The sequence below is a fragment of the Oryctolagus cuniculus genome, chromosome 8 (assembly GCF_964237555.1).
Source record: "Oryctolagus cuniculus chromosome 8, mOryCun1.1, whole genome shotgun sequence".
Taxonomy (NCBI): domain Eukaryota; kingdom Metazoa; phylum Chordata; class Mammalia; order Lagomorpha; family Leporidae; genus Oryctolagus; species Oryctolagus cuniculus.
The window spans coordinates 59,161,855-59,186,660 of NC_091439.1; the positions used below are offsets into that span (position 1 = coordinate 59,161,855).

Consider the following 24,806-nt stretch of genomic DNA (forward strand, 5'->3'; position numbering starts at 1 on the left):
CAAACAGGAGACATTGAAGCAATCCAGGGAGCCATTATCTCCTCTGGGGCTGAAGAGACTCAAAGAAAAGAAGAGCTGTTTCCAGGACCCAGGGCTGCTCTGAAAACAGAATATGCGTTTTCAATGGCCAGTCCCAAGTTACAGACAGCAAAGAAAGGCAAGGACAGTGGATCGAGAACAAACACAAACAGGCAATTGACGACGCACATTGCCTGTATTGGTCAAGATCATAATACAGACTGGGCTACCCATGATTTAATAAAATCAGAGATGAAAAAGAAAATGTAACAAAAGATACACAGAAATAAAAATATGTTTCAGGAATTACTACAAAGAGTTGTATTCTAACAAACCAGGAAACCTAGAAGAAATGGATAGATTCCTGGACACATACAAATTATCGAAATTGACCCATGAAGACATAAACCTAAACAGACCAATAACCAAGATGGAAAATAAATCAGTAATAAATACCCCCCCCCAACAAAGAAAAGCCCAGGACTGGACAATTTCACTGCTAAATTCTGTAAGACATTTAAAGAACTAAATCCAATTCTTATCAAGATATTCAAAACAATTGAAAGGGACAGAGACCTTCCAAACTCTTTCTATGAAGCCTACATTACCTTAATTTCTAACCCAGGAAAAGAGACAACAGAGAAAGAGAACTATAAACTAATATCCCTGATGAACATAGATGCAATCCCAATCAAAATACCAATGATATTCTTCTCACATCTAGAAAAAATGATACTGAAATTCATATGAAAACACAGGAGACCCCAAATAGCTGAAACAATCTTATACAATAAAAACAATGCTGGAGGCATCACAATGTCAGATTTCAAGTCATACTACAGGGCAGTTATAATCAAAACAGCCTGGTACTTGTAAAAAAATAAATAAAAATAAACAGATGGGTAGACCAACAGAACAGAATCTATGCGTCTATAACCATCTTATCTTTGACAAAGGAACTAAAATCACTCCCTGGAGCAAAGACAGTCTCTTCAACACAGTGTGCTGGGAAAACTGACCTCTGCATGCAGTAGTGTGAAGCAAGGCCCATACCTTACACCTTACACAGAAATCCACGCAAAATGGAACAGAAACCTCAATCTATGACCCAATTCCATCAAATTACTAGAGAACATTGGGGATCTCCACAAGACACTGGCACAGGCAAAGACCTCTTCGAAAAGACCCCAGAATCACTATGTTCCTAAATTTGTTTATATAAAATGCATGAAGTGTGCATACCTTAAATAAAAGTTTATAGGGAAAAAATAAATAAAATTATCAGAATCTGAACAACAACAAAAAAAGCCTGTAGAGCAGCTAGGACCTGAGCTCTGAAAACACAAAGTGCGGCGGCTTCTGTAAGAGGATGGCACAATGCACCCCATGGCCTGCCAGGGCGGCCAGAGTAAAATAGCACCATCTGAGCAGCTTCAATACTCAGTTCTTTCCTTCCAGTTCTCAAGGCAAGAAGTCCAAGATCAAGGTACTGGAAAATTTGGTGTCTGGTGATGCCTTCCCTCCTGGCCTGCAGATGAACTTTCTCTCTGCGTCCTCGTATAACCTTGCGTCCTTGAGGGCAAAGGGGTGGGGCAGGGAACTCTGCATCTCTTCTTCCAGTGAGGACTCTAGCCTGCCCTTAGGACCTCATGTGACCTCAGTCGCCTCTCAAGGCCGTGTCTCTAAATACAGTGACATTAGGAGTTAGGGCTTCAGCATGTGAATGCTGGGGGACACAACTCCATCCACAACATACAGATTTGGTTTTCTTTCTAACTGGGGTTGGAAACGCCTAACCCACGGGCCATGGAAGGCCAACAAAATCATCTGCTCTGGCCCTGCCAAGGCAACTGCGGGCAGAACTGGAAATTCAATACATCTGTAGCAGGTTAATTTTTAAGTTGATAATTTTGTATGACCTGTGAATGATATTACAAATATTCAAATGACATTTGGCAGGAAAGTTTCCCCCACTCCTGGTACCGCACTGTGAAAAGGAACATTTAACTGCTAAAATTACTTCATCTAATTAAATTTCCTCTTCACTGAGGGTTGTAGAAGGTCAAGTTCAAAGGTGATTCTCTAGACGCTCTGGTGGCCTCTGAGGTGGTAGAGGGTGGCTGAGCAGCAGGGGGCTGAGGCCCAACACCTGTGCCCCTGTGCACTGCATGTGGTCAATGCCACATGCACCTGAAGAGCCATTGCCTGCACACCAGTTTGATCATAGCACAACAGAGCCTCGGTTCTGTAGAAACCCAGTCATGTGCAAAACTCCACACAGTCAAGTCCAACTACACAAAAACATCTGCAATTGTCATCTAAACTGACACAGTAGAGGACAGAGACAGCAGTGCTATCCATTTTGACTCAGTTACTTATGCTTCGAATCCTTGTGGTTCTTTGCCTTTTGTATTTGTAAACATGAGCTTTGAATGTATGTAGCTATGAGTGGAAGTGTTAGCTACTATCCTCTACATATTTTTAAAAGATTCCTCTCTTGAGGCCAGTACTGTGGAAAAGCAGGTAAAGCTGCCACCTGCGGTGCCAGCATCCCATATATATGGGTGCCGGTTCATGTTCTGGCTGCTCCACTTCTGATAGAGCTCTCTGTTTTGGCCTGGGAAAGCAGTAGAAGATGGCCCAAGTCCTTAGGCCCCTGAACCTGCATGGGAGATTCGGAAGAAGCTTCTGGCTTTGGATCAGCACACTTCCAACCATTGCGGTCAATTGGGGAGTGAACCAGGAGATGGAAGATCTCTCTCTCTCTCTCTCTCTCTCTCTCTCTCTCTCTCTCTCTCTGCCTCTCCTTCTCTCTGTGTAATTCTTTCAAATAAATAAATAAATCTTTGAAAAAAATTTTGAAAAAAGATTCCTCTCCCTGGTCTTTAGTCTCAAGTTCCCAATGGGACAATCTAGGTATCCAACAACCTGTGCCTGAAAATTTATATCCACTTAGAACAATTAGGCCATAAGGTCCTCGTGAGAGCAACAATAAATTCAGAACACACACTGCTAAATGCAGCACTTCAACATTCATTTACTTTAGGTTTGTTTGGTTTTTACTTCTTTTGTGAGAGGCACAAATACACAACCACCAGAGAGGAATGCTCATGTCTGGTGTTTCACTCTGCAAACGCCTGCAACAGCTCCCCAGCCTGGATGGAGGCTAGGACCTTGGAGCTCAATCCAGGTGTCCCACATGAGTGGCAGGAACCCAATTATATGAGCCATCTCCATTGCCTCCCATAGTTTTCATTAGAAGGAAGCAGGAGTCAAGAGCTGGAACTAGAACTAAACCTAAGCACTCTGTTATTGGATGAAGGTGCCTTAACCATTAAGCCAAATTCCAACCCCCACTGTAATTTTTATGTTTGTTTTACTTAACACGAGATGTGGAAAAGAGTAATAATACCAAGGAATCTCTCAGGCTTTACTCCTAATCTGTACAAGAAAGAAGCACAAACATGATGTGTCAGGCCTCTGGGGATCCTAGTTAATGTTTTCAAGTTTCTCTAGAAATAAGTACTCTTGTTTCGTAAGCACACTGGCTTTCTAGTCTATACCGGGTCGCACCAGTTAGCCTGCTCACAGCAGCAGGTTATCAAAGAGGGAAAATCTCCCCTCCAGCATGCTAATGTGCTTTTCAGGGAGCTGGGGCAGTCTTCTCTGAGATATTTGTAAGGAAGTTTATCCTGGTTAGAGCAGAACCAGTTGTGTTCAAATGTCTTGGACTTAGAGATAAATTAGGTACCTAAGAAAGCCTCATTGGGCAAATTTTTTCACTGGAAGTCCATTAGAGAATATTTTTACTAATAATTTGCTCTGCAGGCCACCATTTGTTCAAAAAGTCGCAGAACTTTTTGTGTCTGTGACACAAAGCACACAAATAGAAATTGAATAAAATATAAATGTACAATTAATAATTATAAAACAAATATCCATAAAATATCTCCCAGATCAAAAGAGTCTTGCAGGACTCCAAAAGTTTCCAATGTACCCTAACCCAATTATAACCCACTATCCTGGCTTATTGTAATGACTTTGTTGCATTTTATCAATATCTTACCAACAATGTATGCATCCTTAAAATCATAATTTAGTTTTACTTATCAGTGTTCACCTTGAATGTAAATGATCTCAACTATCTAGTTAAAAGATACAGACTGGCTGAATGGATTAAAAAACAAGAAACGTCTATTTGCTTTGTACAAGAAATACATCTCACCAACAAAGATGCACGCAGAAGGAAAGTGAAAATATGGAAAAAGATACTCCATTCTAACGGCAAGCAAAAAAAGCTGGTGTTGCCATCCTAATATCAGACTAAATAGACTTTAACACAAAAACTGTAAAAAGAGACAAGGGCATTGTGTAATGATTAAGGGATCAGTTCAACAGGAAGATATGACTATAGTAAACATATTTGCACCTAATTAAAGGTCACCTGGTTATTTAAAAGAAATGTTAATGTATCTAAAAGGAGATATAAACTTCAATATAATAGTAGTAATGAGATGCTTTAATATACTATACTTTCAACAATGGGTAGATCAACCAGACAGATAATCAACAAGGAAATAACAGAGTTAATAGACCCTATAGATCAAATGGACCTAAGGGATATCTATAGAACTTTTCATCCTACAGATGCAGAATACACATTCTTCTCACCAGTGCATGGAACTTTCTCTAGGAAAGACCACATAGTAGTCCATAAAGCAAGTCTTAGCAAATTCAATAAAATCAAACTCATACCATGCATCTTCTTGGACCACAATGAAATGAAGCTGGGAATCAACAATTCAAGAATCTCCAGAACATATGTAAATACATGGATACTGAACAACATGTCCCTGAATGAACAGTGGGTCATTGAAGAAACGAAAGAGAAATCAAAATATTTCTGAAAACAAATATGACAATACAACATATCAAAACTTACACAACAGCAAAAGAAGTGTTAAGAAGGAAGTTTATAGCAAATTGGTGAGTACATCAAGAAATTGGAAAGGTGCCAAATAAATGAATCATCAATGCTTCTCAAGGACCTAGAAAAACAACAGCAACCAAACCTAAAACTAGTAGGAGAAGAGAAATAATTAAAATTAGAGACTAAACAAAGTTGAAAGAAAAAAAAAAAGATCAGCTGATTTTGAAAAAATAAAATTGACACACCATTGTCCAAACTAACCAAAAAACCCAAGCCAATAAAATTAGAGATGAAAAAGGAAATATAACAACAGATACCACAGATATAAAAATAATCATCAGAAATTACTACAAAGATCTATATGCCAATAAATTGGGAAACCTAGAAGAAATGGATAGATTTTGTGACACATACAACCTATCTAAACTGAGCCATGAAGACATGGAAAACCTGAACAGATCAATAACCAAGATGGAAAATGAATCAGTAATAAAGACCCTCCCAACAAAGAGAAGCCCAGGACTGGACAACTTCACTGCTGAATTCTACCAGACATTTAAAAAGAACAAACTTGGCTGGCGCCGTGGCTCAACAGGCTAATCCTCCACCTTGCAGCGCCAGCACACTGGGTTCTAGTCCAGGTTGGGGCACTGGATTCTGTCCCAGTTGCCCCTCTTCCAGGCCAGCTCTCTGCTGTGGCCCGGGAGTTCAGTGGAGGATGGCCCAAGTGCTTGGGTCCTGCACCTGCATGGGAAACCAGGAGAAGCACCTCGCTCCTGGCTTCGGATCAGTGCGGTGCGCCTGCTACAGTGCTCTGGCTGCAGCAGCCATTGGAGGGTGAACCAACGGCAAAAGGAAGACCTTTCTCTCTGTCTCTCTCACTGTCCACTCTGCCTGAAAAAAAAAAAGACCTCCAATTCTTCTAAAGTTATTCAAAACAATTGAAAGAAAGGAAATCCTCCCAAATTTTTTCTATGAAGCCAGCATCACCTTAATTCCTAAACTTGAAAAAGATACAACAGAGAAATAGAACTACAGTCCAATTTCCCTAATGAATATAGACACAAAAATCCTCAACAAAATTCTAGCCAATAGAATCCAACAATACATCAGAAAGGTCATACACCTAGACCAAGTGGGATTTATCACAGGTATGCAGGGATGGTTCAATATTCATAAATCAATGTGATACATCACATTAACAAATTGAACAAAAACTATGTGATTATCACAATAGATGCAAAGAAAGCATTTGATAAAATACAACACCCTTTCATGATGAAAACTTTAAAGAAACCGGGTATAGAAGAAACATTCCTCAACACAATCAAGGCAATTTATGACAAACCCATGGCCAGCATCCTATTGACTGGGGAAAAGTTGGAAGCATTCCCATTAATATCAGGAACCAGACAAGGATGCCCACTCTCACCATTGCTATTCAATGTAGTCCTGAAAGTTTTAACCTGAGCCATTAGGCAAGACAAAGAAATCAAAGGGATGCAAATTGGGAAAGAAGAAGTCAAATTATCCCTATTTGCAGATGACATGATTTCTATATATAAAGGATCCAAAAGACTTCACTAAGAGACTATAGGAACTCATAGAGGAGTTTGGTAAAAGGGCAGGATATAAAATCAATACATAAAAGTCAATAATAGCCTTTGTATACACAGACAATGCCACAGCTGAGAAAGAACTTCTAAGATCAATCCCATTAACAATAGCTACAAAATAAAATCAAATACTTTGGAATAAATTTAATGAAGGACATCAAAGATCTCTACAATGAGAATTACAAGACATTAAAGAAACAAATAGAAGACACAAACACATGGAAAAATATCCAATTTTCATGAATTGGAAGAATGTCATCAAAATGTCCTTACTACTAAAATCAATTTACAATTTCAATGTGATACCAATCAAAATACCAATTACATTCTTCTCAGATATAGAGAAAATGATACTGAAATTCATATGGAAACACAAGAGACCCTGAATACCTAAAGCAATTTTATACAACAAAAAACAAGCCCAGAGGCATCATAATAGCAGATTTCAAGACATACTACAGGGCAGTTACAATCAACACAGCCTGGTACTGCTACAAACACAGATGGATAGACTAATGAAACAGAATAGAAACACCAGAAATCAACCCATGCACTTACAACCAACTTATCTTTGAAAAAGGAGCTAAATAAATCCTGGAGCAAGGACAGTCTCTTCAACAAATGGTGCTGGGAAAACTGGTTTTCCATATGCAGAAGTATGAAGCAGGACCCCTACCTTACACCTTGCATAAAAATTCACTCAAAATGGATTAAAGATATAAATCTATAACCTGATACCATAAAATTATTACAGAACATAGGGGAAATCCTGCAAGACATTGGCACAGGCAAAGAATTCCTGGAAAAGACCTCAGAGGCACAAATGAGATTACATCAAATTGAGAAGCTTCTGTACTGTAAAAGAAACAGTCAAGAAAATGAAGAAGCAACTGACAGAATGGGAGAAATTATTTGCAAACTATGCAACTGATAAAGAATTAACAACCAGAATATATAAAGAGATCAAGAAACTCATCAACAAAACAAACAACCCAGTTAAGAAATGGGCCAAGGACTTGCACAGGCATTTTACAAGAGAGGAAATTCAAATGGTCAACGAACACTTGAAAAAATGCTGAGGATCACTAACTGTCAGGGAAATTCAAATGAAAACCACAACGAGATTTCACCTCAACTCAGTTAGAGTGGCTCTCATACAGAAATTTAACAAACAATAAATGCTGGTGAGGATGTGAGGGAAAAGGTACCCTAATCCACTGTTGGTGGGAATATAAACTGGTACATCCACTGTGGAAGACGGTATAGAGATACTTCAGAAATCTGAATACAGATCTACCATATGACCCAGCCATCCCACTCCTGGGAATCTACCCAAGGGAAATGAAATCAGCATATTAAAGAGCCATCTGTACCTCCATGTTTATTGCAGTTCAATTTGCAATAGCAAAGACATGGAATCAACCCAAATACCCATCAACTGAAGATTGGATAAAGAAATTATGGGATATGTACACCATGGAATACTACACAGAAGTAAAAAAAAATGAAATCCTGTCATTTGCAACAAAATGGATGAAACTGGAAAACATCATACTTAGTGAAATAAGCCAGTCCCAAAAGGACAAATACCATATGTTCTCCCTGATCTGTGGTAACTAACAGAGCACCTAAAAGGTAATCTATGGAAGTGAAATTAACACTTCAAGATGCAATGACTTTGAATAGCCCTTGTCTCGACTATTGAGTAACATTTTTGTTTTGTACAATTTGTTGAACTCTTTACTTGGTATCAGTTAATTAGATGTGTATAAAGTTAACTGAAAATATATCTTAGTGCCAGCACCACAGCTCACTAGGCTAATCCTCTGCCTGTGGCGCCGGCACCCGGGTTCTAGTCCCAGTCGGGGCACCGGATTCTGTCCCGGTTGCTCCTCTTGCAGTCCAGCTCTCTGCTGTGGCCCGGAAGTGCAGTGGAGGATGGCCCAAGTGCTTGGGCCCTGCACCTGCATGGGAGACCAGAAGGAAGCATGTGGCTCCTGGCTTTGGATCGGCATAGCGCACCGGCCGCAACGTGCCAGCCATAGCGGCCACTTGGGGGGTGAACCAACGGAAAAAGGAAGACCTTTCTCTTTCTCTCTCACTGTCTAACTCTGCCTGTCAAAAGAAAAAAAGAAAAGAAGATATATCTTAGTAACAAATAAGAATGGGAATAGGAGAGGGAGGAGGAAGAAGGATGGGAGGTGGGTACAGTGGGAAGAGTCATTATATTCCTAAAGTTGTATTAATGAAATGCATGCAGTTTGTATTCCCTACATAAAAGGTTTCTGGGGAACAAAATGTTGAGTAGGATATCCTTATGAATGCACCATCCTCACAGCCTGGTGGAATAAGCACCTTCGTCAGTGTCTCACCCTTCCACACAACTGATGAATCACCCACAAGTCTCTTCCATTTGGTGGGGTTCCAAGCCCCTTCACACACAGTCTGAGCTCTTCTGCTGACATGTGCTTCACACCTTGTCCACCTCTCTTGTTAGATATTGTTCCCAGAATTGAATATTGTCTTCCCCTAATAAGTCAGTGAGTGTGGAGAATCTGGCCCAAGGAGAAAGGATTCTGAAGCATCAAACAAGATACATTATCTGTAAAGATACTCATGATAAAGATATTACTTGCCAAGAAAGCAGAAGTGAGGTGTAGCCTGCATCTTCATTTACAAGGTGAATATGGTCTAAAGACCTTGGTATTGAGAAATTCTATGTTTCTCCTCCCTTTCACTAAAAATAATGGTACTGCTGGAAAGGGATCTATGAATGTGTTTTGCAAGCTCAGAAAACAGAACTTTTTGTTCCTCAACTTGGGAAAGCAATGTTCTGTATGCCATGAAGAATGTGAAAATGCCATCTTTTCTACTGTTGATCCATAGAGTTCAATTAGAAGATTAGCCATTTAGCCTAGTGGTTAAGCCACTAGATAAGAAGCCCACATATCATATCAGTGTGCTTAGCTCCTAATTCTAGTTTCTGGCTAGTGCAAATCCTGGATAGATCCTGGGAGGTAGCTCAAGTAATTGTGTTCTGTCACCCATGTGGGAGACCTATATTGTGTTCTCAGCTCTTAGGTTTTCCACCACCACCACCGCTGGCTGTGGAAGGCATTTGTGAAATGAACAAGCAGATTAGAGTTCCCTGTCTCCTTCAAATAAATTTTTAAATGTAAAAAATTCAATTAAAGGGCCCGGCACTGTGGTATACTGGGTAAAGCCGCCACCTGCAGTGCTGGCATCCCATAAGGGTGCAGTTTGAGACCCAAATGCTCTACTTCTGATCCAGCTCTCTGCTGTGGCCTGGGAAAGGAGGATGGCCCAAGTGCTTGGGCCCCTGTATCCATGTGAGAGATCCAGAAGAAGCTCCTGGCTCCTGGCTTTAGATCAGCCCAGCTCCAGCTGTTGCAGTCATTTGTAGAGTGAACCAGCAGATGGAAAATCTCTTTCTCGCTCTCTCTTCCTGCCTCTCTATAACTCTGCCTTTCAAATAAATAAACCTTTTTTTAAAAGAGTTCAATAAAGTAGGGTCATAGTTCTTTGAGTTCATAGAGAACATTCATCCTGGAGCAGGCAAACACATTGCAAATGTAAGCATTTCTCATGTTCTGACCTATGGGAATTTCTACCATCCCTGAGTGCATGTATTATCAGCAGTGCACGGACAATGTCCTACTCACCTTTCCCTAAAGCTTCAGACCTGGAGTGTTCTTCCCCTTGCCTTTGCCCCATGGCTACCTCAACCTAGTTCACTCCTCATAGTTCTGTGCTCACCTGAAAACCTCTTTCTCCTAACATCTCTAACATCTCAGGCCCAGGATGAATCTAACTTGTCGCTCAACCTCTTCGTGGAGGAACGACACTAGACCCTGCGCTGTTCTTTCATCTGCTCGGCCCTTCCCGGGTTTGCTGCTGGTTCTTCCCGGGTTGGCTGCCGTCCCTCCACCTCCGTGGAGGGGCGGGCCCCCTGCCACTTTCCCCACTTCCGCGGGGGAGCGGCACACCGCCGGCCGGCTCTCTCGGGGGCTGCTCAGATGTTATCCGGATGTTCCCCTTAGATGTTCCTGGTGCATGTTCTCTCTCTCCTCCTTTATAGTCCTCTTCCACCAATCCCAACTCTGCTACCCACACGCAGAGTATGCTGCTCTCCTCCAATCAGGAGCAGGATCAGCTCCTGCAGGTTACTGGTCGAACTGGAGGCAGCTGTGTAAAAGTTGTTTACTCCTCTCCCAGCGCCATATTGTGGGAGAGCAGATGCATAGAATAAGTCTTAATTCCAGTAACTTAGTCTAGTCTGAGTTGCTCCCCACACTAACTCCCATGGCATTTCCATTGAACTCTGTACCTGCTCCATCTTGAAATATAACACACAACACTATCATCTCCTTTTTGGTTTGTTCCTCTACTAGATTGCAATTTCTAAGATAATGGAAGCTATTATCTGTTTATAGTTGTAATTGAGCATAATCTAAGCATATGGTCCTGAATTAAGGCCAAAAATATATGTGCTATAAATGAGTTATTTTCCTCATTTTGGAGAGGTAGTAGGATATTAAGGCCAAGATTGCAATTAGGTCGGTTGGGGCTCCGAAGCCTGCATTCCTAGTGCACCTGTAACGGTCTCAGCACTACACTCCTACTTTGCATGCTGTGTCTCCTCACACATAAGCTACCTCTGTGAGAGACACACCCCTACCACCCCATTTAAAGATGAAGAAATTGAGCTCAGGGAGTTTAATACTCTGCCCAGGGTCTTATAACCATGGAGTCCAGAGCTAGGAATTGAGATGTTTAGGCTGCTTCCATGTCACAAAATTCCCATCTGGACAAACTGGCTGTACTGTGTTTGGTTTTCTAAACTTCATTTATTTTTAAATAGTTGAAAGGCAGAGCAACCAAATGAGAGGGGGGAAAAACAGATTCTCCACCCACTGGTTTACTCTTCAGATGCTCACAACAGCCAGCAATGGGCCAGAGACTCAATCCGAATCTCCCACATAGGTGACAGGAACCCAAAGTACTCAGGCCATCATCTGCTGCCTTCCAGCCACGTCAGCAGGAAGCTGGATGGGAAGGTAAAGGACTGACCTTAATGTGTTGTACTATGTGAATTAATGGTAAAACTAGTACCGAACAGTACTCTATACTTTGTGTGTCTGTGTGGGCACAAACTGTTGAAATCTTTACTTAGTATATACCAAGTTAATCTTCTGTATATAAAAATAATTGAAAATGAATCTTGATGAAGAATGGGATGGGAGAGGGAATGGGAGATGGGTTGGTTGCAGGTGGGAGGGAGGTTATGGGAGGGAAAAGCCGCTATAATCCAGAAGTTGTAGTTTCAAAATTTATATTTATTTAATAAAGTTTTTAAAAAGAAAAAAAAAGGAAAGGAAAGGCAGAATTCCATCCCAGGCACTTGGGAATGGGATGAGGGTTTCCCAAGCAGCCACTTAACCAATGGTACCCAACCTTCCCCCACCCCATGTTCGCTTTTTGAAAGGGAACACTGTTTGCAGCCCTGGCATCACACAGGCTAAATTCACACAAACAAGGACCTGTTCTTCCCTGGTTGTGTAACCTGGGCAAGGTTTCCAGGCTCCTCAGGCTCCACTCCTCATTTTCCAACTAAGTATGACAACCCAGTTGAGGTTACATGAGGATTACATGAAGTAATAGCACATGGAGCTATAGCACAATGCCTGGCACACGCATGCTCATTAAATGTGGGTGGATTCCTTAGCATGTTTTTGTTGCTGGTAATGGAAAACTGTGAGTCTACTAGTTTAAACAACAGAAAGTTATTGTGTCAAATAGTAAGACCAAAGCTCAGATAACTCCATCAACAAATCAGGGTTAATTCCTCAAGAGCTCACATCCCCTACGGCTCCAGTCTGTCCTTTGTGTGCTTCCTCAGAGTTCAGTTGCCCCCTGCTGAGCTCTGAAAAGTTCCAGACTGAGGGTCAGGATTTGACTCGACCAGAAGACCTGAAGTGGTGTTTTAAATCCACCCAGTGGGGCGGGTGTTTAGCCTAATGGTTAAGATGCAAATTAAGAGACCTATGTCCCACATCAGAGCGCCTGAGTTCAATGCTCACCTCTGGCTCCTCTTTCCAGCTTCCAGCTAGTGAATACCTTGGGAGACGAAGATGATGACTCGAGTAATTGAGTTCCTGCCACCCACACGAGAGACTCAAATTGAGTTCGTGGCTCTCAGATTCAGCCTTCCCCAACCCTGGTTGTCGTGGGCATTTGGAGAACGAACCAGCAGGTGGGAACATATTCATTCATTCATTCATTCATTCTCTATCAAGAGATAACCCTGGAACACAATGCTCAGTCCAAGTGCTGAGACATATGGAAGTCCTCATGTATTTGCCCTGTGTACCCAGTTGTTGCCTCCTTCCCAACAAACAAAAACAGGCACACACTTCTTCTGCCCTCTTCTAGGATCCTATGCTTGTCAGGCCTTACCTGGAAGGTTCTGGCTGTTGCTTGTTGATACAGATGCAAAATGCTGCTAAGATCCTGCTCTAGGCTTTCCAGATGCTGATATGGGGGTACTAACAGGAAGATTGGATAGGAACAGGTTAATCAGATGATGTTCCTAATAATTGCTGCCCCTAGGCCACCTTTTACCTGCCAATCCAGTATATCCACTCTCCCATGATGCACCTCTATCTCATCTGGGACTAGGAAGGAAGAGATGCCATCATGGCCATGTGGAAGCAAAGCTCTACCTGCAGAAGTCATAAAGCTCCCAGAATGCCTCACACACACCAAACCCTGCAAGACTCTCCTCTGGCCCTTTCAAGGTGGATATCTCTCCACGTAGAGTTGGCCACACTCTCACGTGAATATGTATCCACTCTCTCACTTTTAAATAAATCCTGCTCTCACTTCTGTACTGTATTTATGCCTCTTCTTTGAATTCTTATCTCTGTGAGGGCAAGAGCCTGGAATAAAATTGAGATACTTAAGCCCATAACAGTGTGAGCTGGCTAGTCCAAGTCTCTTAACCACAGGCCTATAAGAGCAGAAATTGGTGTCAATGTGCCAGCAATTCATGTCTTTTGAAACAGTTTTCATTCAATAAAAGTGGTAAAGGTAGAAATACCAGACACTGAGACTGCTCAATGAAGTGGATACTTTAGCACAACTAAACTGTTCACTTTTCCTGTAAATTTTGTTTTCTGCATATTTCCTATTATGCTTTTTCAGTTCTCATTTCAAAAGCAGAATCTCACAACAGAAAAATCTGAGGACCCAGAAAAAGAAAAACAAGCAAGCATAAAAACTTCTACCATTCCACACTATTAATAATCTTTTAATAGATAAATGTCAATGTATTTTTATACAAATACTTTGTATTTTTTTTTATTTGACAGGCAGAGTTAGACCATGAGAGAGAGAGAGACAGAGAGAAAGGTCTTCCTTCTGTTGGTTCATCCCCCAAATGGCTGCTATGGCCGGCGCACTGCGCTGATCCGAAGCCAGGAGCCAGGTGCCTCCTCCTGGTCTCCCATGCGGGTGCAGGGCCAAAGCACTTGGGCCATCCTCCACTGCACTCCCGGGCCACAGCAGAGAGCTGGGTTGGAAGAGGAGCAACCGGGACAGAATCCGGTGCCCCGACTGGGACTAGAACCCCGTGTGCCAGTGCCACAGGTGGAGGATTAACCTAGTGAGCCGTGGCACTGGCCCATTTTGTATTTTTAACAAATAGTCACATCTCTTATTCAGTTTGGTAACTGCTTTTCCAACTAAGCAACATGGCAGAAATTTTTTTATGTCAATAAAATTTCTCAAAATAGATTTTAACAGTTGCAAATTATTTCAGTGAATGGATATATCATAATGTGTTTCAGAAAGAGAACCTGTGGGACAACATTTTTTCATTACAATAATAAAAATAAAAACTAGGGGTTGGTGCTGTGGCATAATGGAGTAAGCTGCTGCCTGTGGCGCCAGCATCCTGTATGGGTGCTGGTTCGAAACCTGGCTGTTCCACTTCAATCCATCTGCCTGCTAATGTGCTTGGGAAAGCTGTAGAAGATGGCCCAAGTGCTTGAGTCCCTGCACCCATGTGGGAGACATGGAAGAAGCTCATGGCTTCAGATAGGCCCATCTATGGTCATTGCAGTCATTTGGAGAATGAACCAGCAGATGGAAGACCTCTGTCTCTAACTCTGCTTCTCAAATAAATCTTTTAAAAATGAATTAAAATTAAAAATTAGCCTGTTTGCACATGTTGAAGCAGGTGCATTCTTGAGCTTTAAAAAAAAATTTTTAGTAACATAATAGTAATACATTTTTATGCTACACAATGCAACATTTCGACACATGTAGATAACAGAAACGGATCAAATCAGGCAGTTAGCTTTTCCCTTCTTTAAAACTTTTCTTTGGCTGGAGTTGTGGTTCACTAGGCTAATCCTCCACGGCCATTTGGGGGGTGAACCAACGGAAGGAAGACCTTTCTCTCTGTCTCTCTCTCTCTCTCTCACTGTCTAACTCTGCCTATCAAAAACAAATAAACAAAAAAAAGTTTCTTTGTGTTTGGGGCCTGCCAGTTCCTCTCTTGCAGTTCTTTGTAGAGGATGTGATACGTTATTGTGAATGACACCATGTTACTTGCAGCACACTGTGATCTCTTATCCAGCACCCTCTCTGCCTCCTCCTTGCCAGCCTATAGTAAGCACAATCCTAAGTTCAGATCAACTCTCTGGGGGTTGGATCTTAAATCTCACAATGCAAGTGAGTACTAACACTTCCCGCCGTGAGACGGAATGAGGACTTTTTCTGACACTTGTTTTGCTCATCTTAAGATAGAAAGGAGACCTAGCCCCCAGGGTCATAGAACTGACACCACTGAAGGAACAATGAGAGCTATGAAACATCTTAGACATGAGGCTGATATTATTAGGATTACTCCTGGGTATGGTTATCTGAGCGTGTAAGTGAAAGTGAGGAGTCCTCCAAGGCCTCCCCGTTCACTCGTGGTCACTTTGGAAGTGACCGTGAATCATGTCACACTTTATCTGGAAGAGCAGACCTACTGTGTCTTAAAAGACTCTCCCTCATTTGATTTCTCCCCAGTCTTTCCAATGCTTCTAGTTGGAGATATTTCACTTTAGGCACCCAGGTTGTGTTCGCAGACCAGTCTCATGGCTGATACCATTTTCTTCCAGAAATCCCAACCTGTAAGCTAACTGGGGCACCCTTGACTCACTTGGAACCTTGCAGCACAAGCCATACATCACTGTCAGAGGCTGGGTGGCTTGACACGGCATGTAAAGGTTTATTTATTTACCAGCTCCCTAATGAGCAGGGTTATGTTACTAGTGCTCATGCTGTTGTCTTGCCATGCAGAAAATGTATACACTCTTGGAGGCCAAGGCTTAAGTCAGGGCCATAATATTCTGATCCCAGTGAGTGGTGATTTTCCACAGCCACAAAAAAAGCTTTAAAGAAACAGCAGCAGCAGGAAAGCCAGCCTACTGACCAGACGCTGGGGTGGAGCAGAGCTCAAACCTTAGATTTGGCTGCGATCCCCTGGGTTTCCTTCTTCGTCTGCTCCGCTCCCGTTTCCTTTCCCAACAGATCTTTTCAGGCCCCTCTCAAGTCTCTCATCTTGCATATACCTTCCTTGATCTCGTCGACCCTCTCAGATACATCTGTCCTCTCAGTTCTTTCAGCACTTAGCAGTCTATGCCGTATACAGAGGCACCTGTGAATGGTCATCTCTGTCCCTGTTCCCTGTACACTTGGGTTGTGGGGGGCTTTTTTTAACCCCACAGACAAGCTCACTCAATGAAGGACCACAAACACTTCTGCATCCAGAGGCATTAGCCAGAGTACAGCTCAGAGCTAGTGCTCAACTAGTTATTTGGGAAGACTGATTCAGAAACAGGACTGACTTTAAGTTGCATTTAACGTCAACCAGTGGTCTGTGTGTTCCAGGCTCCACACAAGACATTTCAAGGATGAGGGTAGCACCAATTCCTTCCGACACCATTGAACAATGGAGAAAACACCACTGACTATTCAGAATGCTGATGGTATGTAACACACATCTAGTAATAAGTAAACAGAGAACTTTCTGCTGCACTTGTCCATCCGCTCGATTATTTAGTGGTGCTCTTCCACATAGAATGGATACGAGACAGCACTGAAAGTGTGATAGCATCAGATAGATTGCAGGAGGAATCCAGCAAGAATATCCACAGCGTGAGTTGCCAGGAGGTTGTTCTGTGACAGAATCAGAAGAGCAAATCAAGCATAGTCAACGTGGCACAGGTCGGCAGGCCCTTGAGAACTCACCCAGTTACTCAGTGCACACTTGCTGGGTAACCTTCATGGTCAGGTGCTGCCACGGCTACAGACCGGGTGCCAACCAGGGCCTCATGGCAGTCACTGCTGCTCTGTCATCCACGCTTCTTATAAAACTGATGTCAGTGGTTTCACAGCATAGCAATGTTTGCATTTTATCACTTCCCTATTCTGCATAGGAAATATGTCTTTATAGCATGCCTAACTATTTCCTGTTATAGTGTGCCACTCATATATGGAGACTTTGGCACAGAATTCTGGGCATGTGGTAGGCATCTCAGCACATATTTACTGAAATAATAGAGAATTTAGAAAAACATGTAATCCAAAGGATTAAAAAAATGTTGCTGAAGTCATGATCACTGTCCACTTTAGTCTTGAATCCTTAATTGTAAATGCTGCATTTTAGGGTCATCTAACTTTTAAATGAAAGAAGGACAACAGATTTGAATCTCAGATCTCCATGCTATAAAATATTTATGCTAATACTGTAATAACTAACATTACTAAGACCTTCTTTTACAGAGGAGGCTCTGTCCCCCAAAGTTAAATATCCTGTTCAAGGTGACACAAGTATTTTTCAGACATCAAAATTATAGTTCTTTATGCTATAAAGTCTTTCACATTTCTCAGCGTTAGGCACTACAAAGGATGCAGTGTTCAGTGAAACAGTTATATATCAAGATTCCTCACACTAACAGACTCCAAGCTTTTAACTCATTCAGTTGTAAGGAGAATCCTAAATGAGAGTTTCTCAAGGAATGCATTTCAAGAAGACAACTCCCTATAAGGTAAAGAATCCACCAAATAAATAAAAATTCATCTAACTCTCTGAATGGTCCCTGAAGTACTTGCTATGAGAATCAAAATAATTCCTTTTTAGGGCAACATGCTCCAGCTCACAAATCTCACTTTAACTATGTGGTCCCTACCTGCAGCATTCAGTGTGTACTGGAAAACTGTACATAGTCCCAGCCTTGTCCTTGCAGGTTGCCGTAAGGAGTTGAGCCACAAAAGCCACTTGTGCACCAGTGAAAAATTTTAACAGTAACATCCACATAGGCTGATTCTACAGCTGCATTATGAATAATTAAACATTTTTTTTTTTTACAGGCAGAGTGGACAGTGAGAGAGAGAGAAAGAGACAGAGAGAAAGGTCTTCCTCTGCCGTTGGTTCACCCTCCAATGCCTGCCGCGGCCAGCGCGCTGCGCTGATCCGAAGGCAGGAGCCAGGTGCTTCTCCTGGTCTCCCATGGGGTGCAGGGCCCAAGCACTTGGGCCATCCTCCACTGCACTCCCGGGCCACAGCAGAGAGCTGTCCTGGAAGAGGGGCAACTGGGACAGAATCCGGCATCCCGACTGGGACTAGAACCCCGTGTGCCAGTGCCGCAAGGCGGAAGATTAGCCTAGTGAGCCGTGGCGCTGGCCTAAACATTTCATTTTTATTTATCTATGTATACTTGACTTATTCATTGAAAATACACGTACTGAGCACTAGTATGGGCAAAGCATGGTGTTAGTAGACGTGGAGTCCTGTTTCTGAATCAGTCTTCCCAAAAACTAGTTGAGCACTAACTCTGAGCTGTACTCTGGCTAATGCCTCTGGATGCAGAAGTGTTTGTGGTCCTCCATTGAGCGAGCTTGTCTGTGGGGCTAAAAACGCCCCCCAAATCCCAAGTGTACAGGAAACAGGCCAATAAGACATAGATGCCACCTGCAAGGACAGGGCCCTGTGTTATGGGACAGAAAAGTGGCTTCTTAGCCCTCAGCTAGACTTTACCGGCTCATGTAACTCAGTTCTGGCTTGGAGTGAGGGTTGATCCAGCAGCTCAGGAACATTTTCAAGGCTCTGATTTCTTTTCCTTTTCCTCAGGGTCAAGTCTGTCCTCAGGCTCCAGACTTCCCGTGGCAGCCTCAGATGCTCCTCTGATGGTGGCAGGAGGCAGTTCCCCTCCCCCGACACCGTCCAGGGAAGAGAAATCTCTGTGTGAATGTCCCTGTAATTCGGAAGTCTACTTGGTTCCTGCTAACTTGAGGGTGGGCCACACTGTGAACACTCACGAGAGTTAGTGGTGGGCCCTGCCTGTGCCCGAACCACTTACTACCAACTGATCCACTTCAGCCAAGTAGGGCCAAGGCCAAGATCATGTGGGGACAACTGTAGAGTGGGGAAGGAGAGTTCCACACAATTATACCTCCGATTTCTGTTAGGCAGAGAAAGGGAAACGGAAAGCAGGGAAGCAACCCTCCCCCACACAGACCCCAGAGAGTCTCAGGGTGGGGCAGAAGTGGAGAGCCCTGGGCCAGGACTGCTTGCGGTGCAGCAGATGGCATTTGATGTGGCAGATGATCAACAGGGCCATGGTGCAGGGCTGTGAGAGGGATGCCTCTGCTGTCACCAGGAGGAGTGATGCTGCAGCAAGGCCCCTATGCTCCCCGAGACGTGCTTCACCCTCACAGAAGTGACGGAGGCTGAAACAGTAGAGTTAGGAACATACCAGAGGATTCCAATTCAATCCCATCAAGGTGGCATGTACCAATGCCATCTCACTAGTCCAAGTAATCAATTTCTGTTCACAATTGATCATAATGATAGGACTAAGAGTCAAAGGGATCACATAAACAAGACTAGTGTCTGCAAATACTAACCGATAGAATCAAAAAGGGAGAGAACGATCCAACATGGGAAGCGAGATACACAGCAGACTCATAGAATGGCAGATGTCCTAAACAGCACTCTGGCCTCAGAATCAGCCCTTAAGGCATGCGGATCCGGTTGAAAAGCCCATGAGAGTATTTCAGGCATGGAAAGCCAAGACATTCTGGAAAACAAACAAACAAACAAACAAACAAAAAAACCTAAATGAAAGATCCCTGCGAGTGAGATCCCAGTGGAAAGAACAGGTCATCAAAGAAGGAGGTACCTTTCTCTGAAGGGAGGAGGGAACTTCCACTTTGACTATGACCTTGTCTAAATATGATCAGAGTCGGTGAACTCAAAAGGCTTCCATAGCCTTGGCAACTCCTAACAAGAGCCTAGGGTGATTACTGATGCCATAAACAAGAGTGTCAATTTGTTAAGTCAACAACAGGAGTCACTGTGCACTTACTCCTCATGTAGGATCTCTGTCCTTAATGTGCTGTACATTGAGGCTTAATGCTATAACGAGTACTCAAACAGTATATCTCACTTTGTGTTTCTATGTGGGTGCAAACTGTTGAAACCTTTACTTAATATATGTTAAATTAATCTTCTGTATATAAAGAGAATTGAAAATGAATCTTGATGTGAATGGAAGGGGAGAGGGAGTGGGAAAGGGGAGGGTTTTGGGTGGGAGGGACGTTATGGGGGGGGGGAGACATTGTAATCCATAAGCTGTACTTTGGAAATCTATATTTGCTAAATAAAAGTTAAAAAAAAAAAAAAGAAGAAGTGACGGAGGCTGGGGAGTAGGGAGCAAGCTGGGGTCAGAGCCATCTGAGGACAACCAGCGGTGGAGATAACTGCCAGGGCCAGACCCCAATCAACCTATGTCCCAGGGCACTAGCATCGGCAGCAACTTCAACACACAATGATGTCCACATGACGCTGGCACCCAGATGTTAGGAAAAGATGGGGAGGGAAATATTCTGATGCCTGGGAAGAGCTTTGGAACGGAAGCTGCAAGTTAGTTGGGCACCTTCACAGGGAACTGTGTGACTTTGGGCAGCTCAACTTCTCTGGTCCCAATTTTTCTGCTCTATAAAATAATAATCCTTTTTGTTAATGTGATCTTACTACACTTCAGCTTGTTCCCAAGTAAACAAATGAATGTCTTACTCAGAGGTTAATTAATTGCTTAATGGATTTAAGAGAGGTGGCATGGTACTTATGGAACAAAAATAACATTGGAAAGTGAAGAGTAGACGGATACTCATGCAATGGGAAAAACCTGGAGGTGAACCAGAACCTACTAATTCCAGGAGCAGGTGACCTTGCTTCTGTGCCATATCCTAAGGCCGTAGGCTGGATGGACAGGCTCCAGGGCTGGCAGGAGTAAAACCATCGTTATCTCCTTATTATCATCTAAAGGCTTCCTGCTTCATGAATAGCCACTGTTTCTACTCTAAGTAAAAGTACCAGCCCCTCTGTGGGCCAAAAGCTTCTCTTAGGAAGACTTTCAAACAATCACCCTGGGAAATCCAGCCAGATTCTGACCTACTTCCTTTGCAGGAAGCACTTGCCCCACCCATGAATGTAACTACAGGTCCTGAACAAAGTCCTCGGGTGTGGCCAGCGCAGCAAAGCCCACAGGTTGGATTTCAGCTCCATTTCTACTCTCACCGTGTGACTTTGCATCAGTTCTTCTAACTTAGCACCTGTTCATGTTTTCATCTGTAGAAGGTGTAGGTACTACCACCTGGCCAGATAGTTACAGAAAAAGTTTGATGAAAAGTACTTTACGCATATTCACATAGCATTAGCGAGCAGTGGCTTTGTTGGCAGAAGCCACCTTTCTTGTTGTATTTTGAAATTTGGGCTCAGAAAATTTTACTATTGCTTAAATATGAAATATACTTCAGTGGAAAAGTATTTAATATTGTCGCTGTTGATTTTAAAAGTGGCAGCTAATTAGCATACTCAGATATTGTTTGCGATATGGCTGATGGGTTGCTGGTTAGCAGAACATAAATACTAGTGAACAAACAAACACAACTTCAGGACTCAATCACAGTTGTCAAAGAGAGGAAAGAATCCCCAAGACTGAATTTGAAAGCCCTGCCCACCTAGCCCCACACATCGCAGCTCTGCCCTTCCCTGGCTGTTGCCACTGCTTTAACTGGCACTGACAGCACAGGTGTGATGGACGGGAGCAGCCCAGGGCTGATGCAGGGAACAGCTCCGGAGCTGTCATTCATTGGCACTTTCTAATTAGCGACTCTAGCCGAGCTGTTTACACTCTCTAGTCCTCAGCTTCCTCGTGTATAGAATGAGGATAATAACATGACTTCAAATCATTGCTTCCAAGTTGAAATAAAACAACGTGGAGCAGCAACTTTGCCCACAGTGACCACTCAGTAAAATTGTTTTTGCATTTTGTGGTTTTCTAATTCTTCCTTAGGTCTTGGAGAGTGTTCGGTGCATTTACTTTGCCCTGTATTGCCTTTTCTAAGTAATATATTTCTAAACTGTTTTACCTTTCCTAGGTAACTCATTTCTAGGTAAGTCACTTCGAAAACTGTGCCTTGCTTTCTTGGTTAATTAGTAATTTTAGTGACTTTGGATGTCAAAGGGTTTTACTCTTTAGGAATCTGAGCCCAGTCATCCCAGACGGGGTTTGGATTCCCCACGCATTTTGATTCGTGGGTATTCTAAGACTCTCTGATTTCAAAGGTGAACAGTCATGGTCTTGTAACCGCTAGCCTGTGAGTTTATCTGCCCTAGGTTCTGCATCCTGAGGAAGGTCCTTTACCACAGAATGGACCACACAATTGTCTTTCCATTCACACTGCTTTCCCCACCCTGGAGAATTCCCAACTCCTTTACTGGCTGGTCTGCGTCTGGGTGAGAGATGGCTGCAGGTGTCTATCTGGATAGCTCCCCGAGCACTGTGCTATCAAACTGAGGGATTAAAACCCAAACACTGCTCTCTTATCACTACACTAGCTGTAGAAGTGAATTTTTATTGTACATTGATCCTGTTGATTTAAAAACTGACCCATGTCATAATGTATGTGTGCTATGGCTCATGAAGTATGTGCCAATCATTTGAAGATCTAGAAGTTTAGAGTCAAACTGGAGTAAGTGTGTGGGAATATATATATATATATATATATATATATATATCTCAGCAAAGGCACAAGTTACAAATATATTTGTTAGGTTATCTAAATAAACCACCAGTAGTAACAGCAACAATGATAAAAAATAACCGGAGAACTCAGAGGGCTTCCATAGCCTTGGAAACTCATAACCGGAGCATAGGGAGACTACTGATGCCATAGACAGGAGTGTCAATTGGTAAAGTCATCAACAGGAGTCACTGTGCACTTACTCCTCATGTAGGATCTCTGTCCTTAATGTGCTGTGTATTGAGATTTAATGCTATAACGAGTACTCAAACAATATATTTCACTTTGTGTTTTTATGGGGGTGCAAACTGTTGAAATCTTTACTTAATGCATACTAAACTGATCCTCTGTAAAAAAAAAAAAAAAAAAAAAAAAAAAAAGAAAGAAAGAAAGAAATTATCAACTCCCAACTTGACTCTCACTGGGATTAAACATGACAATAGGTCTGATCTGATTTCATCATCATTTAAAAAAAATCATCTATTATTTCTCACTTTATGTTTCTGTGTGAGAGCAAACTGTTGAAATCCTTACTTAATGTATACTAAGCTGATCTTCTGTATATTAAGATAATCGAAAATGAATCTTGATGTGAATGGAAGGGGAGAGGAAGTGGGAAAGGGGAGGGTAGTGGGTGGGAGGGACGGTATGTGGGGGAAGCCATTGTAATCCATAAATCGTACTTTGGAAATTTATATTCATTAAATAAAAGTTAAAAAAAAAAATAAGGGCTTCGGGGCTGGTGTTGTGGCATAGCAGGTAAAGCCACCACTGCAGTGCTGGCATCCCATATGCACGCAGGTTTGAGTCCCAGCTGCTCCACTTCTATCCAGCTCTCTGCTATGGCCTGGGAAAGCAGTAGAGTATGGCCCAGGTTCTTGGGTCCTTATACCTAGAAGAAGCTCCTGGCTCTTGGCTCCTGGATTCAGATTGGCCCAGCTCTGGCTGTTAAGGCCATTTAGGGAGTGAACCAGCAGATGGAAGACCTCTCTTTCTCTCTCTCCCACACTCTCACTCTCACTCTAACTCACTCTCACTCTGACTCACTCTCACTCTGCCTTTCAAATAAATAAATCTTGAAAAAAATAGCTCTGGGGTGGGCATTACGGCATGGCAGGTTAAGCTGACACTGAACGTCTACATCCCACGTTGGAGTACCTGGGATCAAGTCCCACCTCACTTTCCACACAGCCTTCTGCTGACATTCATCCTTGGAGGCAGCAGATAATAGCTCAAGTACTGGAGTTCCTACCCCCACGTGGGAGATTCAGGTGGAGTATCTGGCTACTCCTGGCTTTGGATCAGCCCAGCTCCAGCCATTGCAGCCATTTGGGGAGTGAACCAGCAGATGGAAGGCCCCCTTCTCTCTGTCTGTCTCTCTCTCTCTGCCTTTCACACCAATAAAAATTATTCAGTAAAAAATTTCAAACAAAAAGAATGGTTTCCTACTTACTGAATGCCTCTTGTGGCCAGGTGCTGTGCTAAGTCTTACACAACATTCTATTCTTCAAATCTCATTTGAAGGTAAAGAAACTGAGGGTCAGAGAGGTTGGCTGATGTACCAAAAACCACACAGCTGGGCATGGGCAGAGATGCGCCATGAGAATGATAATGAGGAGCCTCCTGAGCTCTTATCGGAAGTTCACAGGCAATAGGATGAAAATGAGGCATCAACCGGCAGAGGTAAGCAAGAGCACAGTTGGTGCTAGAGGGCTAGGGCTAGGAGCACCTGTAGCCTCTTTTCCCCACTCCACCCTCTTGCCCCGAGGCAAGCACATCCCTGGGAGAGGAGGGGGTGGGCACAGCAGTCAAAACTCTGTTCTGTGGGCCTACATCCACTGCTCTTGGTGACATCGTCATGGCAACAGGAACAATGCTTCCATCATTCCTCTGGGAACTTGGAGGGGCCTCACAGAGAGACAGGCACTGCATTTCCTTTGGCCCTGGGGCTCTGTTCAATAAGCCAAGTGGGGAATAATAAATAATCTCATCTTTGTGGAGCCAAAGCCACAGCCAAGTTAAGGGGAGGTTGGGGGGAGCAGAACATCTTAGACTCTACAGGGGTGGTCAGTCCTCTA

The 24,806-nt window shown here is 42.9% G+C and overlaps 1 long non-coding RNA gene across 2 annotated transcripts in view; it reads right to left on the reverse strand.

The window, feature by feature from the left end:
• LOC138843516 (uncharacterized) overlaps positions 1–24,301 on the reverse strand; it is a 116,388-nt gene extending 92,087 nt beyond the window's left edge. The window contains exon 1 of one of the 2 annotated variants that reach the window (XR_011378319.1): positions 24,182–24,301. This is a non-coding gene — a long non-coding RNA (uncharacterized lncRNA). Of the gene's footprint in view, positions 1–16,887; positions 17,005–24,181 lie in introns of those variants that run through there. The other variant, XR_011378320.1, reaches the window with a different exon arrangement.
• Positions 24,302–24,806: the final 505 nt, after the last annotated feature.